General features: G+C 43.8%; 1 long non-coding RNA gene across 1 annotated transcript; it reads right to left on the reverse strand.

Annotated features, from left to right (window-relative positions):
• Positions 1-1,418: 1,418 nt before the first annotated feature.
• On the reverse strand, positions 1,419-7,132 carry LOC133274737 (uncharacterized). The gene is made up of 3 exons (XR_009745223.1): positions 6,668-7,132; positions 1,704-1,815; positions 1,419-1,554 (listed from the first exon to the last, which is right to left on the reverse strand). It is a non-coding gene; the product is annotated as an uncharacterized LOC133274737 (long non-coding RNA).
• Between the last annotated feature and the right edge of the window lie 296 nt (positions 7,133-7,428).

The following is a 7,428-nucleotide window of genomic DNA, read 5'->3' on the forward strand; positions in this document are numbered from 1 at the left end:
AGAAAATCAGTTGGATATGTCAGTTTCTGGAGTTTTGTTTTAAAGGAAGTGACAGCAAGGCTGATAAAAACAAAACTTGACACAGCACTGTTAAAACAGTGAATGATCCTGGCAGAAAAGGGGGACCATATCTAGAGCCTGTGTCTGTGTAGTGGCAACCAAGTTTTTAGAAGGCCTAAATCCTTGCAAAACTGTGCAGGTATCACATACAACAAGTGGAAAGACATTGTTAATGTGCCTGCCCTTCTGAATAATGCTGTGCTTTTTGCACAAGAGATTTTTCAGGTTACCTGACAAATTGACAGCTGTAGTAAAAGTGAGATTGTATCTGCCTCATTTACTTGTCATTCAGGAAAGAATGATAGTCTATCCATCTTCAGCTCCTTGTGCTGCAGTGGACCACTGCATTGTAATTCTCTTGTTATTGTAAAAAGCCTCCAGTCTTGTCCTTTGCTTTATAAACGGTTCTTAGGGAGTCTCATGGGGCTTTTGAGGTGGGTGTAGATTCTGCCGGCAGTTGATCACTGGATGCCTTGCATGCATTTGCACTGCGTGCTCGTAAAGTCAGTTGTCAAAAGCTGACCATTCAGTTGGAAAAAATAACACCAGCAGGCCATGTTTATAGTGTTTCCTGTTGACCAGCCATTAATGACTGAAGAGTCATAATTTTTTAATGATTTAATATTTACCAACTGAAAAGGCTGCTGTTGTAATGGAGCATATATATTTTACATGTAGGGAGTGCTTGAGACTTATGTATCACTAATTAGTACATGTAATAATAAATATAGTTAATTTGGCTTTTATATGCAGCAAACTTATAAAGTCTGTTACTTCTACTAGGAATATTTACCATAAATCAGATTTTTAGTAGCTTAAAGATAATTAATGTCTTAAAGCTATGATGACTTACGTCAGCCTAAGATTTGGTCCAGACAACTTTTTGAAGTTTTGAAGCATTATTTACAGTTTGCTGTTGTAGTAATTCATGGCAACCTTTGAATCCTGTGTGCTTTGTTTTAGCAAGGAAACTTAACTTGATTTCATTTATCATGATAAAATGCACTTTTAACTCTAAGACTGTCAGCTACTTGTTTTTAAGTAGAAAGCACTGTGTAAACTGGTACTATTTGAACTGAAAGAAAAACCTGAAAGAAAGAAAGAAAGATTTTAAATCCCACATTTTTATGGCAAGTCTTCCATTCTTTTCAGTCTTTTATTCCTCCGTTTCATTTCTGTCCTACTTGTACCAGCATCAGTCACTGTTTTTGGCAGTGTTTCTTAACATAGAAATGAGGAAGGAAAAACAACCTTTGAACATTAAAAGTTAAGTGACTCTTCTCCATCCTAGAGTTTTAGCACTCCTGACAGCTTGAAGTCTGTTTTTGCTTGTCAGTATTCAATGTGCTACTCATAGACAGCCTCAGACTTGTCAGGTTGCTTACTGCTTATAGCTCTCTGCTTTGGGTATCCAGTCTCCTAACATGCTTCTTGGCCACTGCTATGCATGTTCTAGCTCCACTGAACCACTCCTACTGTGGACTATGAAAGGTGCTCTATAAAATAACAAGGCAAACAAATCAATTAAAAAAAAAGAAAAGAAAATGAACTCATTGCTGTGATTTGGTTTTTAAGAAATAACAAAAAAGAGAAAGAACAAGAAGGGAAGGCTCTGACAGTATTGAAAATCCCAGGAGAATTACCTTCTGAATGAGTGAAGGCTTGATCCAAAGAAATCTTGGGTTGCTGCCACAGGCTTCAAGGATAGCTGGAGATGCTCAGAGCAATATGGCACAATCCTCCAATCTTCATAGCCTAGGAGAAATTCAGGTCTCATCTTTCCCTTATTAGAATACATGCTTACTCATTTTGCAGTCCAAGTTAGTGATATGAAGCCTTTTGGCTAAAAGTTGAAAGGAAGCCGAAATCCTGTATCAGAGTGTTTGACAGTGAGGTTCTTAAAATACATCAGACTAAATCCTGAGAAGTGGAGCCTACCTGCAGCTCTGTGCCCTGGTATAACACAATGATCAGTATGATAGGAACATCTAGATACCTACAAAGCTGTCACTATCTTTAATGAGAGTGGATTTGTGTGAAAACTTAATCCAAGGATTTAAATGAAACCAAGTGCAGAATTTGTTGAGTAATTTCCTCAAACTTTCTGTTATACACAGTTTTCTTTATTTGTAGGGCTAATTATGGTTTCCAAATGGTGGGTTGGAGGCCTTCCGGTAAATACAGCTCTAGAAAGGTCACAGCCGGGGCCAAGGTCTTGTCAGGCTGGTTACTGCATAGTTAGAGATGTATACCCTGTAGGAGTGAGACTAGCTAAAGGTGTGCTGGGAGAACAACTGCGCTTCTTACAGAGAGAGCAAGGATGTAGGAATAAACCAGGCAAGTTTGAAAAATGCACCGGCTCTTCATATCCAAGTCTCACTTGTGCCTTTGAAAGCCATCTTTTTGGTGATGGACTTGCCTGAGTTGAGGGGTGTTGGGCTAGCAGCTCTAGCCCAGGTAACAGAGGGGGTCAGCTTTGTGCCCTGAAGCTGGAGGTGCTGTCACCTTTCCCACCACTGCCCTTGCTGCACCACTACAGACCCTAAGGAGCTGGTGCAGGCCATGGGTGTTGAGGCAGTGACTCCCGCAGCTGCTCCTTTGGCACCTATTGCCCTTTCGTGGCCCATTTCCACAACACTGGAGCATCTTTCATAGCCAGGTGTGGCTGGCTGTGTTTGAAACCTGAGTTTGTTTGATGAGTGGAGAGTGGTATGAACAGGATCAATATGAATGTGTAATGGAATTGACTTGAATTCTCTCTAGCATTATTTGGCTCCTGCCTCCCTTTTCCTTTTCAATCTGTTCAGTAGAAAATTCTTTTGAAGAGAGATAATTTTACACAGTGCTAAGTTCAGTGTTCCAGAGCCTCTGGCATTCAGTAGGAGGCTTGCATGCTTTTAATCTATCTCCTGTGTTCGTATATTAAAGGAAATGTTTCAAAGTGACTTGAGCAAGTTATTTGTGTGAAACCTGTTAACAAATAATAGGATATACGCGTGTAACAGTTATTTCACTTTCAAAGTTTGCCCTTAGGAGTAGAAAAGATTTCTCATCACTAGAAATACTTTTTTTTTTCTTAAAAAAAGAAGAGTAAGGCTCCTGTATGTGATTTTTCATTCCTGTCTCTCTTCTGCTGGCTTTAATCATGCAAACCTCCCACCAAGGTCAAGGGGAGTTCTGGCTGATTTACAGAATGCAGGAACTGGAAAGTTGATGCCGATCTAATGACTATCTCCAAATGATTGAAGAACATAGTGGAGGCTAAAAGCAAATCCAAACCCAGGAACTTCCTCAATCATTTCCCCTTGACCAGTGTTTCACTTGTTGAGAGAGAAGATCCCCAATATTTGAAGGGAGAATTCTTTAAGAGATCCTGCCCATGATTGCAGTATTTTCCTGCCAAAGAGACTATCTTGTAACCATGTGTTTGGTCTGGTGCATGTTCCCATTTCCCAGTGGGCTGGAGAATGCTGGAGTAAGTCCCACAGATAGTTTTGATAGGCTGTAGTCAGAAGGTGAAAAGTGTATCACAAGTACGCACGTATGATGTTGCTTCTTACAGTTTCAGTTGTGCTAAGAAATGAGGTTTCTTCAGCATTTTATATAAACTGAAAACAGGCAAAATTGCAGCTATGATAAACTGTAAGACCAGCTGTGCCACATGGTCTGTTGTGGCAAACCCAAGGTTATACCTCTTTCACAGAAAGGTTAGCCACCTCCTGAAGAGCAGCTGACATGCACCGATTTGTGCCTACGTGTAACAACAGTTCACAGCTCCTATGGTCTGCAGTGTCCAAGACAACACTAGGATCTGCATTTCACAGAATCACAGAATCCTAAGGGTTGGAAGGGACCTCAAAAGATCATCTAGTCCAACCCCCCTGCAAGAGCAGGGTAACCTAGAGTACATCACACAGGAACTTGTCCAGGCGGGCCTTGAATATCTCCAATGTAGGAGACTCCACAACCCCCCTGGGCAACCTGTTCCAGTGATCTGTCACTCTCACAGTAAAGAAATTTTTCCTGAGGTTCACATGGAACCTCCTGTGCTCCAGTTTACACCCATTGCCCCTTGTCCTATCACTGGACATCACTGAAAAAAACCTAGCTCCATCATCCTGACACTCACTCTTTACATATTTGTAAACATTGATGAGGTCACCCCTCAGTCTCCTCCAAGCTAAAGAGTCCCAGCTCCCTCGGCCTCTCCTCATAAGAGAGATGTTCCATTCCCTTAATCATCTCTGTGGCTCTGTGCTGGACTCTTTCAAGCAATTCCCTGTCCTTCTTGAACTGTGGGGCCCAGAACTGGACACAATAATCCAGATGTGGCCTCACCAAGGCAGAGTAGAGGGGGAGGAGAATCTCTCTTGACCTACTAACCACACCCTTTCTAATGCACCCTAGAATGCCATTGGCCTTCTTGGCCACAAGGGCACATTGCTGGCTCATAGTCAACCTCCTATCCGCCAGGACCCCCAGGCCTCTTTCCCCTTCACTACTGTCCAGCAGGTCAACCCCCAACCTGTACTGGTTCCCAGGAGTGGGCCAGGTTATTTGGGAGAGGAAAGAACAAAGTGGGCAGTATGAATTCTGGGAGGAAAGATTCCTGGCTTGGAATATTAGGTGAAGTGAGGAGCATAAAGACCTTGGTAAGTATCATAAAGTAAGAAGTAAGAAAATGGGGGAAGGTAGTGCACAGGGAGCAACACTCGTAAGTGGTGGAGAGTAGAGTGTATGTGATGGGGTGGTCATGGAGCAGCAGCCTTATTTGTATCCATAAAAAGTATGGCCCACCAGTAGACCACTGGAATAAAACATGTCATTATTTGTTTTCATTTATTGCTACTTCTCATCAGGAGTAATTGAGCAAAACCACCTTTTCTGTGGTGACTGCTACTCTGTCTTTGCAGTTGCAAGGGCCAGTGTCTTGAGCTGACTTATTTGTAGACCTAATAACTGCAATTTTGTATTTGAAAGCCTGTTTTTCTGTGCTAATTTAGTGCATTTTTGGAGATCAAGTGCCTGAGAGCATTTTAGGTAGTCATACCTTTTAGCTAATAATTTACTGATACTTGGTACTTGGATCTCATTTGTTCTCTGTAGTGTAAGTCTGTAGGAATATGGTCATTCTTAAAGCTCTGTAATTTGAAGTCCTCTTTGATTTCCTTAAGTTGGTGAAAAACTCTGTAGAGGTTCAGTAGCAAGGAGCAATGGTGATCAAGTGGGGTACAGAGTGTGTTTACTGTTCTGCCTTTATGCTTCTGTTCTGAGAAATTCCCTCTGCTTCCCTTACCTGTCTCTGCTCAGCAGCATGCTCTGCTCCAGGCTTGTCTCATGATACAGCAGGAGAGGCTGAGGTCAGAGATTTGGCTACACCTACAGCAATGTGACAGAGCTTAGAGGAGTTGCGTGTGTGAAAGAGATGGCCATTCAGGGAACGAACAGTTTGCTGTCTGCTCAGCACAATGTGACACTGTTGCTGTGGTTTTGGAATAATTGTAAGAGTGTTCTGGTTAAACCACAACAAAGAGAAAAATGAAGGGTCCACACAGGAGAAGGAAAAATATTGGGAGAAAAGAATATTGCTAACACTATTCCTTGGGAATTCGTATTATGATCTTTTGCTGAATGCATGCACTGTTGTTTAACTACTCTTGCATGACTTACTTGACCTTCCCATTTGGATTTGCACAAATACATCTTTAATGACAAAATGTGAAAATGTAATTTACCAGTCCTCCCTCCTGGAAAGAAAAGCCGACTGCTGATTTTCTTATTTCATATTCTATCAGTACCTCTGTTACCAACCTGCTTGGTGTAGAAGTAATTTTTTCTGTGAGTCTTTTCCATCATTAGAGCTCCTAATTTGAACAGATGCTCACACTGGTTACGCTAAGATTTAGGCCCACAGTGAAGTAATAGGATCTCCTTTCTAACAGGTATTAGGAGGAAGGATTTCCCTGTTTCTTCATTCCACTCTATTTGACTTGGTACCTTCATCCCACCTTACCTTATGAAGACAGGCTAAGAGAGCTGGGGTTGTTCAGCCTGGAGAAGAGAAGGCTCTGAGGAGAGCTTAGAGCAGCTTCCAGTGCCTAAAGGGGCTGACAAAAAAGCCGAAGAGGGGCTTTTGACAAGGGTCTGTAGTGACAGGACAAGGGGGAATGGCTTTAACCTGACAGAGGGGAGATTTAGATGAGATATTAGGGAGAAGTTCTTCCCTGTGAGGGTGGTGAGGCCCTGGCACAGGTTGCCCAGAGAAGCTGTGGCTGCCCCATCCCTGGCAGTGTTCAAGGCCAGATTGGACAGGGTTTGGAGCAACCTGGTCTGGTGGAAGTTGTCCCTGCCCATGGCAGGGGGTTGAGGCTGGATGAGCTTTAAGGTCCCTTCCAACACAAACCATTCTATGATTCTGTGATTGCTCTGCATTGTTCAGCTCCTTTTGTGATACACCAATGCACCTTCTGTTGCCTTTTGTTTTTTTTAATTCCTCAGTGGCTTAGTATGGGTTGAAAATAGGCCATGTTCCATTTCAGATGTCAAAACAAGTTCACATGGCGTCTGAGAGAACGATGGCCCCCCATGACTTACAGGTGATACCGACCTCTCGCCAAGCCTGCTCCAAAGCTCAGTGCAATCAGTGGGAGTCTGGTAGTGTTGGGTCCGATCCATAATCCTCCTGCTATTATGCAGTTAATACATCAGTTCTGAGGCCTGTGTTTCAAACTATATTAAATGTTTTGAATTGCATATACTGGGATGGCTCTAAATATACCTTACTCACACTGATTTCCTGGTTGTCTCCCAGCCCGGCCTGGGGCAGGCTCCTCGCACCACACTGTCTGAGTAGCATTAGCGTGCCTCCTCCCCACAGCAGTAGGCACCAGCTCTGGTTGCTGCTGTTCTCCAGCCACGGTTAACACCACTACCCAGAAGGGACTTGTGAGTGCCTTTGCTAACTTAGTGAAACGTATTCCTTGAAGAGGTGTGTGGGAACTGTCTTCCCAGGAGACATGCGACGTGGTGCTTCACAAAGCTATGTGGTCACCGTCCTGTCGGCACTGCTGAGCTCCTCAGCAGTGCCGGCTGTAGACGGGCGGGAGCACGCAGTACCACGGCTCTATGTTTCCATTTTGTGTGTTCGGCCTGCAGCTACTTGCCAGTCTCTATGCGGTCACCGACCCACCTGCCTGCGGCTGCCAGCGGGCCGGGAGAGCCGCAGTGCCCTGGCCCTGTGCTGACTGCGGGACTCGCACCCGCTGTACCTCTGGTCTGTACTCGCCCTCCCGTCTCCGACAAGGGTCTGTCACGACAGCAATCTGTCACCTCGCTGACTCCAGCGAGTGCCGAGTGGCTTACCCCGTC

This window comes from Pezoporus flaviventris, unplaced genomic scaffold (genome assembly GCF_033815535.1).
Source record: "Pezoporus flaviventris isolate CSIRO_AGI_PZ_B2104156 unplaced genomic scaffold, CSIRO_AGI_Pfla_v1 ptg000036l, whole genome shotgun sequence".
NCBI classification, from domain to species: domain Eukaryota; kingdom Metazoa; phylum Chordata; class Aves; order Psittaciformes; family Psittacidae; genus Pezoporus; species Pezoporus flaviventris.